We start from the raw sequence: 12,361 nt of genomic DNA, 5'->3' as shown, positions 1-12,361 counted from the left end.
TTTTTTTCTTTTTGCCTTTCAGCTGAGCTTTAACCCCTACTTATTCTTTTGCAGCTCGTACACTGACATACTGGCGCTATCCTATATACATACTGTATACACTGCTGCGTGTGGAGGGATGAATGAATGTATCCAAGGCCGTTTTTTTAAAAAAGGAACCTACAGATCGGCTTCAAGGATGTGGCTAGAATGCTGGATTCACATTCCCACAATCCTCTGTGCAAAGACGTGTCACCCAATTTCTACCGTTAAGCTTGATTTTCATATATACACACTTATCTAGATCATTTACTTTTGCATCAGAAATCATGTACACACAGATCAAGCCATACCTTAGGCCTCTCTTGACAAAAATAAAAATGTATGTTGAAGAGAGTAAAATCAGGGGAACGGTGAGTCCACTCTTAACACGGAGATTTTGTCATGTCTTTTTTTCCCTTTTAGAATGAAACAGGGCCCACAATTAGTCCTGGCTAGACAGAATTCAGCTGGACCAGAAAAAGTCTTGATTTGGCATCAGTTTCAAGGAGATTCAGTAATTAACCATATCCTTGACTACCGTGCTCTTTGAAGTGCCCTGCAGGGAGGATTAGCTCAGCATGGGAAGAGAAAACTGACAGGCGCCTTCTTCGTACATTCCACTGAAAGTGCTGCCTGCAAACAGCTAGACCAGTTAAATGACACTGGAGGCTGAGCTGCTAGAAAGTCTAAATCCAGTTAGACTGCTGTGGGTAATAAGGCAGCAGAACTGTCGTTGAACACAAAAAGAGAGAACAGGCAGCAATAGGAATAAAAAATGCATACCGTTCTTAGGATTTTACTTCGGCCTTTCTTGTATTGTATTTCCAAATTGTAACAGTACAAGTACTCATGCAAATGGAATCTGGGATGTCACATTCAGCTTCTGCTCCACTGGGTAATTGTCACTTTTTTTTCTACATGTCAAACCCACTTCCGTAGTGAAATGAAGTGATGCTGCCAATATTAGGAATTATAGGTGCATCTGAGTTGTTTCCTGATGATTCTCGAGCCCTTGTCTTGTTACACATTCAAAAGCGCACTGCAACCTCTGGGCTTGCAAACTTCCAAGACTTTTTGCTTGAATATTCCACATATCAAAAGTGCCACATGGAGAAAGACATTCGTCCTTTTTTTAAATCCAGTCTAATTTATCTTCTGAAGAATTCGTCTTCTTCACAGGGGCATTGTTTAGAGAACTGCCAAGCAGATCCTTTGCAACATTAAACATTCATATTTTTTTATTTTTGTTATCATTTTATGAATATATAAATTTTAAAATACTTGTCATTATCACTCACGATTTATGTGTTTTATTTTATAAACAGTGTTTTTTAAATCCTTTTCTTTAATGATCTTTTTTTTAAATGGCTTACAGCCATTCCACTGTGGGTTTCTGAAACCCACACAATTCTTACACCTTTCTCCTTGTTCAGGTGTTAACAGTTTGCTGTTTTCACAAGAAACTCTTGTTTGTTCTGTTTCAAGATACAAAGTAAAATGAATGTTAAAGTTGCAAATTAGCAAAGAATACTTATCAAGACAATGATTTCCCAGGGCAGCCAAGTTTAAATATTCAGCTAAATAAAAACCTACCCTTATCCATCATGTACACACTATCAGGGACTTAGAATCCTCCCCTCAAAAAGGCAGTAATTCACAATAATGATAAAACTCCCTAGAGTTCTTGCTTGTTCCTGCAAAAAATGCTGATTTTTCCCAAAATAAGATGTTTTTTTCTATCCCACAAATACTTTTTTTTCTCAAATCATTTCTCATTACATTCACAGTGGAGAGCTTACAATTGTGAAAACACGAACAGAAGGACATGGTGCCACACTTCAGACACTGCTCTTTCAGCACACTTCCTAAATTAGCACAAAGGAAAAGTGTGAGCTGTGGAGAGACAGTGCATCTGAGCCAGATACATTTCCTGAAACACCTGACATTCCTCAGCGTTCACACAACTGCAAGCAGCCCAGGCTTTGGAAGCTGTGGGGAGATAAGTTTCCAACAGGGTCAGGCTGACAGCAGTGGATCTCTCAATCAGACAGCACCAGGAGGAAGAATGCAACACCTTCTGCAGGTTAGTGTCTGAAACAAAAACAAAAGCCTGACCAAAAGGTGAACCTCAGCAGAGCATTTCCAATGAGGAGGCACAAGCGCAAAGAGAAGTGCAAGATGCTTCTACTTGGGTTCTCCTCGAAAAACAAAGTCATAATCTGTCAAGTAGAAGACAAAACGAAAAAAAACTAGAAAGTGAACACTAAACAACTGACAGCACCTTATGATCTCAGTGTGACCCACAGGTCTGGCTGAAGGAGGTGTTCAAAACGAGAAAGAGAACTTCAGACCTTTCTGTTTGTAACTGTCCTATGTATCATGGTGTCTAATGGTTTGGTGTGTATGTCTGAAGGACAAATGGCAGGCTCAAGTTCAGTTCTGCTCAAACAAACACACACACGCACGCCTCTGAATAAAGCCCATTTTAACTACGGTGAAAGCAGCAAAATACTGAAAGCCACACAGGGTACTTGATAGATACAGAATGATTTAAAGACATTTAAGATGAGTAACTGTGTGATCGTCTTCAGCTTGAAGCCTGGCTGTTGACAGGTGCTGTGTCTTAGGAACAGGAGATCAACAGAGCCCTGTTGTCTGACAAATTCTGGACAAGGCTTTAAATGACAGCCTAGGAATTCACTGTTTGGAGATGGTCATGATTTTAAATGGCTGACAGTAATAAGTAAATAAAGACACAACAGGGGAAAAGGAGTGAGGTTTAATTCTTGTACCTACAGCAAGGGGACGTGTAAAAAGGGGCTGCACTTAATTAAAGTAACAGATCAAAACTCTCAATGGAAAATCTCTCTATGAGGGTGTCATGGCTAATCAAAGGATTCCCCAGACTTCCATCGTAATTATTCCCATCATTTTAAATGCAGACATTCCCTTATCCAATTGATTGCTATGGCTGGTTCCTGCGTGGTTCGAACCGGTGGAATCTCACTTTCAGGTCATAAATGATGTTTTCTGTAAAACAAAAAACGCATATAAAATGCAAATATAACAAGGCTCATTAAGAAAATGTAGAAAGTTAAAAAATATATTTAACAACTGAGATAAATGCATATCAGAAAAAGTGTGATGCAACAAAGGGCAACATGTCTGAGAAATTTGACCAAACCAGCCTGTAAGTGGGTCTTCCCCATTGTGATTCCATCGTTCTCCATTTACTTGAGTATCCTGGAGGATTCTGATGGAAACCGGGACAGATGAGAGATGGTTTTTGTTGGCTCCCCCATCCCACAGAGCCGAGCACTCTCAAGTCGTTACAGAACGACATGTTAGGGCACGTAATCCTATATCAACTTCCCTCAAGGATTTTCTCAGATAATCTGATGTAACACACAAGTCAGATCCCTTCTGAAGAGGTGACTGATCACTTCAGGGAAGGCAGGAAATTATCAAAGATTTTATTTATTTATTAAACTATTAGGCTTCTGCCTGATGCTTGAGAGCCACTGCTGGGCACAGCATAGACAGTGGAACAGTTTCTGCACCAGTGGTGACTCCTGCAGAAGCAGGCTCTTTAAAAAGCAGAAACTGATCACCTTTTCCCATACGTTGTGATTAAACTCTCAAATGCTTCCAATTCTAAAAAGTATTTAAGTTTTTTTAGTGTTGAAACGAAGTCTTGCCATTAGTAAAAATGTAAAAAAAATTGGTTAGTTTTTAATTTTTACAACTACAAACAGCTGCAATCATTTCAACTTCACATTTATGTATTTTTTTCAAGTGACAAAAGGGTGAGTTCTTTAAAACTGCACTCAGAAGAAATGAGACTGCTCCTGAGGTGCACGGCGCCTTTTTGATATTCAGATTTGCCTGCCTACACACAGCATTATGACACATTTGGATGATCGCATTGTGGGATTAAGAGGCTGCCTTGTCATTTTCAACAACAATACCACGATTTAGGAATGCTATTTCTCACATAGTTCCTCGCATTAACGCAGGGACTGAAGATTTACATAAATCTTTGTCTTAAGATGAAAGAAAGGTTTGAGACAATGATGTTAAGCTTTAGAAATGGGAAAAGTGAAAAAAGAAGAAAGTTTTATTCTAAATTATCCTCTGTACTGTTGATACAAAGATACATTATTCCCTTTTTCCTCTTCACCATAAAAAATGAACAAGAAAAATAAGTATTAGCTGTCTGTGTTAGAAAGCAATAGAAAGTACCTAATTCATTACTGATTTAGTGAACCTTCTTTGCTACATTTCTATGCTCCTTAATCATGACGCCTTTAGCAGTAATTTTGAAAACTGACCTAGATTGTTGCGCCGCCTTTGCCCTGATAGGATTTGTCCTATGTGATTGTGAATCTGTTTATTTTAAGCCGAGAGATTGTATCAAAAGATTTTGACCACTAAAGGCAAAATGTTAAAAAACAAACAGAAAGGCTGTCTATTTTAAAATGGGTTGTTTTTTTCAAGGTGGTCCAAGCATTATGAAAGTTAATAAGAACAGAATTACTTTATCTCACTCCCTCTATTAAGAAACATTTCTACTATTATTGTTATTGTCAAAATTGTAAAATTAACTGTAAAGGGAATCTGTATCAGGGAAAATAAAAATAACCTAACAGATTTAAAGCATATTGTAAAAGTTTTTTTTTTAGTAAGTAACTTTATTGATGATGTTTTTAAATTTAGTTTTAGTACAATGTTAGTGCCTGTTGCTCCAAATCTAGTCTGGGTTAATTGAAATCTAAACATCTGGGTGATGGGTGTTCCAGAGAAGAACATTAAGCTGAGAAGAGGTTAGTTTCTTCATTGTCTTTTACAATTACAAGAGATCCAATGTAAACTCTGTTTTAACCTCTTGTTGATGGACTTAACTCTCATTCCAGACATGTGGAAGTAACACTTACTTTTCAGGGATGACATACCATCCTGTATTTCACTACCAAATGCTGAGCTACGTAGGACTGAAACAATTAAATGTTAAACAAAGCAATTTGTCAAATCACACACACTATTAGGTAAATATATACTTTAGATCTAAATGTAAAAATGTAAAAAGAAAAATTAAATTCCGCACCAGAGCCACAGCGGGTCGTCGGACCAGAGCTCTGCCTGGTTTCCGGTGTGGTAATTTGACTCCTGTAAAAAAGATCTGTTTGTCAGCTTGTCCCCCTGCAATGCTGGTTCCCTCTGACACAGCTGGGTGGACTGGAGTCACTGGGGTAAGTGCTTTGCTCAGGGGTACAAGTGTAGTAACTGCAGAGGGAACTCAGACCTACAAGCTGTCAGGCTGGAGTCCAAAGGCTTACTCGCTATGCCATGCCACCCCTGATGCAGATGTAACTAACATAAATAAGTTCATTTATAAGAACATGACTCTAACTATTGGATAACTATTTCTTCATCAGGAAAAATGACTGAGATGGTTGAGCCCTGTAGTCCAGACATCTCCAGTCTGAGTCTCGGCTGTACCACAAACTGTATCTGGGATTCTTGTCTGAGGTTGGTTAAGCTGGGAAGCCTTAACTTGATGCTGGGATGTTTCAGAGACAGCTGAGAGTGCAGTTTTGTCAGTGAGATCTGCATCATTAATCCAATAGTAATGCAGCAGTTCAGTGTGAAAACTGGGAGATGGCTCAGTGCAGACTTAAGAGGAACATATGTTGGGTCTCCATCCCTCTTAAGCAGGTCGCAGCAAGAAACCCTACTTGATTAGCATTTATTAATTGCAAATGGGAAAGGAATACACATAAAAATATTTTGAGATTACAAGTCTAAAAAGATATAAAGGATTACAATTGGCAAATGAGCACAAATCAACAATCTCTGTAAAATCTAGCTAGAACAAAGTTTATTATTAATATTTACTGTAGTTAATTAATTAGTCGATGACCTTGTTTCACCTACAGAGCTACAATTGTCTATTTTCTGCTTGTATTTGCAGGAATGCGTACACAAGGCAACACTTCAGTGATTAGAATTCCAATACAAAGGTCATTATTTATTGCTTCCTCTCACTTGGGAGTTACACACAGATTCTCCAGTAGAGAGTAATAAAATAAACAAATGACCTATGTAGCCAACATCCCACCTTGAACTACTGAAAAGGTTATTTACATCTTTGAAACTTATAATCAGTCTGTGATAGATCATTCAGGCCTGACAGGTTTGCAGCAGGCATCTGATAAAAAAAGAAAGCCTCTCTCCTCTGTGTTACTGTGCTCTGGGATGTTTTTGTGCATTCTGTTGTGATCAGGTCCCGGGGTCTGGAGTCCTCAGGAACATGACATTGTAATCTTGGCCATGTTTTATTTATGGACCTTACTGGAGCAGATAACGGCTGCTTTAACAAACAAAGATGATTGCTTCGGGGGCCACTCGCTCGTCCTGAGGTAATTAAGACAAAGTAGCTCCCTTGGACGGGGGGTGGGATTTACGCAACTAGGCATCTATTATTTCCTTAAAAAAAGAAAAAAGAAAGGTTTGCTGGAGCCAAGTCTAAAGAGTCTGAATCAAAAGGTCTTTTGTCATATTTTATCTTTGCTTAAACATGCCGCATCATTGTCTTGTATCTGTGACAAACCTATTAAAAATAAAACATGAAACTGCTGTCTAGTAAGAAATCTAAACTGTGCAAGCATTAGGTGCCTCAGTGAGCTCTGCGTTAGTGTGTCCGTACTGTGAATGAACAGGATAGTTTTTGTATATTCCTGGGTAAATTAAGCATGCGTGATGAATTGCAGTCATTAGCCTCAAATTATTTAGTTGCAAAGGAAAACAAAAAAAGAAACCAAGAACTATAGAAAATAAAATCAGCCAATGACTGTCAGAATCCTTGAACAATGCACACCAGTTGTATTTCCCTGTAAAGTGAACACGCGATGTGAAAGTTACGGTGTACAAAGGGATGAGGCTTCCAGCTGGCTGGTGGCTGCAGTGGGTATTTACCCCCCCCCGCCCCACACACACACAGATATCGCCACCCCCACCCTCCTCCAGCCTCCCTGTCCCCCTGTGCTATTGAAGCTCACTAACACAGACACGTCCACAGACCGAATGAATAAGCATTCGCTGTCCTTAAGAAAGGACTGTCAATTTGTTAATCAAATCTCATCTTGCCTATGATCCTGCTTTGTGAGCTGAGCCTCTGCCTGCTCGTGTCCTCCGACTGCAGAGACGGACATCGGCAGCCTAAGGCTCCCCCACAGACCGGATAGTGCCATACAGCCAGGAGAGCAAGGCAAGCAGGAGCCTTTCTCTCTGTTGTGCCGCAGAAGGGGGACTCACCATCCAGCCTTCAGCCCCCTAGTGAGAAAACAAATTGGTCTCTGTTCCTGTTCACATCAATTGATGTTCTATTAGTACCAGATGGCCTTGATAGGCATAAACCCGTTTTGCAGAAAATTCATACAAAATGCCGATCACTATAGATTTTCCTTTTCCTAGGTAGAGATACTGTTCTAGCTGATAGGGATCTTGTTGAAAAATCCAATTAAAAAAAAATTCCACCTCCATTGGGATTTTATTTTTTATTTTTATTCGAACTCCCTTCCCCATCTCTCCATACCAACACAAATGATGAGTTTGTCAAACGGATCTTGGAACTGCGTTTGGCCTGTGTGTGGTGTGAGGACAATATTCCTGATAGATGAAGGCTGAAGAAAAATTCACAGAGGGAAGACTGTTCCAGCAAGCACTCCAGAAAGACAGAATGACTTCAAGCGTAACATGTTTAAAGAGGACTGACTCTATTTTCAATTTGACAAGCCAGAAACAAGCAGTAAAGCAGGACATGTTATGCTTCAGCCTTCCTGTGCCAACAAACTCAGCCATATTACTCTCCATGTCACAGCATAGTGTTATTTCTATGCAATGTTTTGTTTTATCAAAGTTTATTTTCAGACATGTTGTAGCTGAATAACAAAGCACACAATATGCTCTTTAACAGGTTAGGAGGCTCATTCAAAATCATCCAGTGTATTAGGAAAGACAATTTTAGATCTTTGTCATGTTTAATATGTCATGGTAAATTGACTAAAATAAAATTATATATTACAATATTTTTTTTATTTTTAAGTATGTACAGTAGTCTCTTTAAGTTTATTCACACCATTGATGAGCTGGGATAAACACTTTACTTATGTTTCTAAATACACAATATCGAGAAGTATTTGTTTTGGTAAAGATGTTTAAAGTACATGCACTAAATTTAACCATCTAATGTTTTTCAGTTAATTGGTAGTTTCACATAGTCTCAGAAAGTTTATAGAAGCTAATGGACAAGTAAAGGTTTATTTCTTGCTGAAAAGAGAAGAAAGGAAACGCAGCATTTCAGTTGTGGAGCCTTCTTCAAAAGGTTGTGTTTCTTTTCTTCTATTTTCATCATAGAATAAACCTTTGATTGTTCCTTTTGAGTCTACGCATGCTGACGCAGGTATCTACTTGAAGCTTATGGACATCTTCTTGTTTGCCACTTTCATGCTTGGTATTAAAGGACATTTATCACAAAAACCAAACACTCAGTGCCATGTCATGGTGGAGAAAGTCAGAGAATTAATTGAAGATACAAGGTAAAAGATTTTGGACTTTATCCAATCCATTTTTACACAAATGTGACTGGATCTACTGTCATTAAGAAGTTCAATCCTAATGCAAAGGCTTCTAACCTCTAAGAACAGAACAATTAAAAATGTACCTAAATCTGTGGTGAGATAAGAGTTTTTGGAGGATAGACTTAGACTCCAGGTAAGCAATTAACAATCTTTGAAAAGCTCTGGCATCATTACTATTACAGAAGACCACCATTCAAGGCTGACGGCATGAATCTGGGGTCTGTGAAAGTTTTGGGGGACAATGAAACAAAGACATGAATTAGCAAAACAGAAATTAATTGTCTCTAAATCAATTGGGAGCACATGATGTGGATGAAATGCAAACTGAGTTCCTGGACACTCTCACCATGTGTATGTCTAGCACAGGCTGAGGAAGTTAATGTGAAAAAGAATACAAGAATGTCATTCCTTCTGTGGAGAATACAAAAGGAACTGGTCCATTTTAGGGTTGGTTTTCATTCTCTGGTCCTCTTGTCTTAGAACTGATGCATTGTACAGGTATTCAGGATATTGTAGTCAAAAACTGACACCTTCTGCCAAGAGGCTCGAGACTGGTTGCAAGTTGTCTTTACAATGGGATAACAATACAAAGCCTGCATCAGCCTTCATGATCAAGTGGTTAAGAGAACATAAAAATCTGAGGTCCTTTACTGTTTATCACAGACACTGGTAGGACATTACCTAAAAACGTAATAATGGTTACAAAAGAGAAGAGACCATTCAGCCAAGCTAGCTTTTGATGGACGGGGCAGGAATAATTGTGAACATCATGCATTAAGAAAGATATGTAACTTTCTGACATATGTTCTGTTTATATGTACAATACTGAAAGTTCCATAACATTTTAATGTTTTTGTTTTTAGTTATGGTTCATTAAGGGTATGAATCCATTTGGAGGCTACTGTTTGCAGCTGGACAACACTTGTACCATAAGTCCTTAAAAGAGCTTGAATTATTGATCACAGTCCTTAATTTGATGTGACAGTGAAGTCGTAATGACTGGATGTACACAACACAAGCATGCACGCATATGAAAACAAAAGCCTAACTCACTTGATTCCGAAAAGCTCCATCAAGAGTTCTGGCAAACAGGACATGTGGAAGAAAGGAAAAGGACACCATGAACTCACCTGTCATTAGCTGACATACACAGACACGAAACAGTTGTATGCAGCACATGTTAATAGTGCATTAGAACAGTGACATTTTCTAAACGAATGCGGACCAGTAAAAGATATCTGTGTGTTAGTTTCCTGTTCTCTCTTTCTCCATGTTGTTTGTATTCACCTCTGGATCAGTGTAACAGAGTGTCTTCCTCTAAGCGCCTCTGTGTTTCCTTCTTTGATGTCAGTGCTATGTGCTTAATTGAATGGGAGGAGCTCTAGGTTTGAAAGGAGTGTACAGGTGTTTGTTTTTCCCTGTATGTGTTAACCTTTTACCTCATTATGCCTCCTGTCACCTATTTGCTGTGTCTTGTTGTTATTTTTTTTTGTTGTGAACATTTACTGTAGCTTGTTTTTGTTCAGTTTTTAAATTTTGAGAACTGCAGATAAAGCCTTGTGATTATTTTAGCTGTCGTACTCTGGAGTTCAGGCTGCTTGTTTCTATGTTATTGCTAACACACTACCCAAAAGTTACATTAACACAGGAGACTTCACTGTTTCCTCCTGGTCGCATTTATCTTTCCTGATCTCCATTCTCCATTAACTATCGCAGGGAGCTGGTGCAATTTCTGGAGGATGGGAGGTACAGCATATGCTGATGCAGCGCACTTAAAGTTCACACCCAAGTTGCAGACGTCTGGACATACTGAAGTCTATCCACTTTCTTAGACAATATGGGGCCAGCAGGGGGTGCTCACCCTGTGGTCCATGTGGGTCCTAATGCCCCAGTATAGTGATGGGGACACTATACTGTAAACAGGCTCCTCCGTCCTTCGGATGAGACGTAAAACCGAGGTCCTGACTCTCTGTGGTCATTAAAAATCCCAGGGCGTTTCTCGAAAAGAGTAGGGGTGTAACCCCGGCGTCCTGGCCACATTTCCCATTGGCCCTTACCAATCATGGCCTCCTAATAATCCCCAGCTATGAATTTGCTTCATTACTCTGCTCTCCTCCCCACTGATAGCTAGTGTGTGGTGAGCGTTCTGGCGCACTATGGCTGCCGTCGCATCATCCAGGTGGATGCTGCATATTGGTGGTGGTGGAGGGGAGTCCCCATTACCTGTAAAGCGCTTTGAGTGGAGTGTCCAGAAAAGCGCTATATAAGTGTAAGCAATTATTATTATTATAATACCCCAGGGAGGAAAATATTACAGCACTCTAATTCTAATTTACCAATATTTCCCCACACAGGTAGAATGAGGATCTTAACAATGCAATGCTACACAGATGGAATAAGTGCAAAGGCAGACACAGAGATGAGAATCTCTATGATCACACTATGCAGAACACAAAAGTAGTGAGCCACTAAAAGGAAAGTGCAAGTAATTTCTAATATCTGCCTAATGTGTATGAATATGCACAATGCACCCCACCTGAGCTGCAGCTGAACTTTGAAAGTTTCCATAACTCATTTACAAACTTGTCCAGAGACCTCCAATAGAAAAAGATTTTGCAAGCATAACCATGTGTTTGCTAATTACTTTTTCATCAATCGGGTGTTATAAAAATAAACATAGTTTAATTAGCTTCTAATTTACAGAGAAATGAATCAAAGTCCAGGAGGCTTTTCTTGTGGATTAAAAATATAAATACAAATGGATGACATTCAACCAAGAAGTGTTTTCAGAAGTATTACGCCATGTTTTTCTAAGAAAAATATTTTATTACTAATTACATGTTGGACCTCAGGCACAGACATATTGGACCTTGTGATGAAAACCTCAGATTGTGGTCATCCTCTATTGCTTCAAGGTATACCACAACTCATTGAAGCACTCTTCTTTGAACATAATTCAAATAAAATTACATTTTTTTTCTAAATATCTTTAAATTCATATATATTTAGTCTTTGCCTAGAGCAGCCTGTTATTCCCCTGAGGCGGAGCTCTGTATGTCATCAGTATCCCTACAGCTGTCAAATTAAAAGTGGAATAAAAAACAGACACAATAAAGGCAAAATACAACACCACCAAAAATCCTAAATTTCCCAGGGTCCTAGAACTGATTTTTTGGGTTTAAAGTAAAGAAATATATGAATGCTATCTGCTTATAATTCTTATTATCTTTGGTGTCATATTTATTTATTGTTTTAAAATTAATATGTTATTGGAATAAAGGTTTCCAGTTTTAAAATATAAACCGATTACTTCCAGAATATTTTTACAAACCTGGTAAACAAGATACATTGCTGATCAAACCTATGGAGCACAAGCTGCAGTGTCACATTTGCTTCATAGTTGTCTTAAAAAAGAAGAAAGAAGTACTAGTTATGGCATCGAAATGGGCTTGTTTTCTTTTTCAAATGGAATCATCATGCTACTGCAGTCAGGGGTTGAAAAGGTCAGACTTAAATTAGAAGTGCCTAAAACCCGCTGCCTCACTGAAGAGGGGTTTTAAGAGGTTGTGGCTTGGGCCCTAGAAGCTCCACACAATCCACATTTTATCAGATCACAGTGACAGGCATAGCCTGCCCCACTGTCTATATCCAATTACTAATTACTGTCTTTGTAGCCGTGATCTTTGACCATTTTACAATCA

This window comes from Atractosteus spatula, chromosome 9, assembly GCF_055471065.1.
Source record: "Atractosteus spatula isolate fAtrSpa1 chromosome 9, fAtrSpa1.hap1, whole genome shotgun sequence".
NCBI lineage: Eukaryota > Metazoa > Chordata > Actinopteri > Semionotiformes > Lepisosteidae > Atractosteus > Atractosteus spatula.
Note: the sequence above shows the minus strand (reverse complement) of the source record.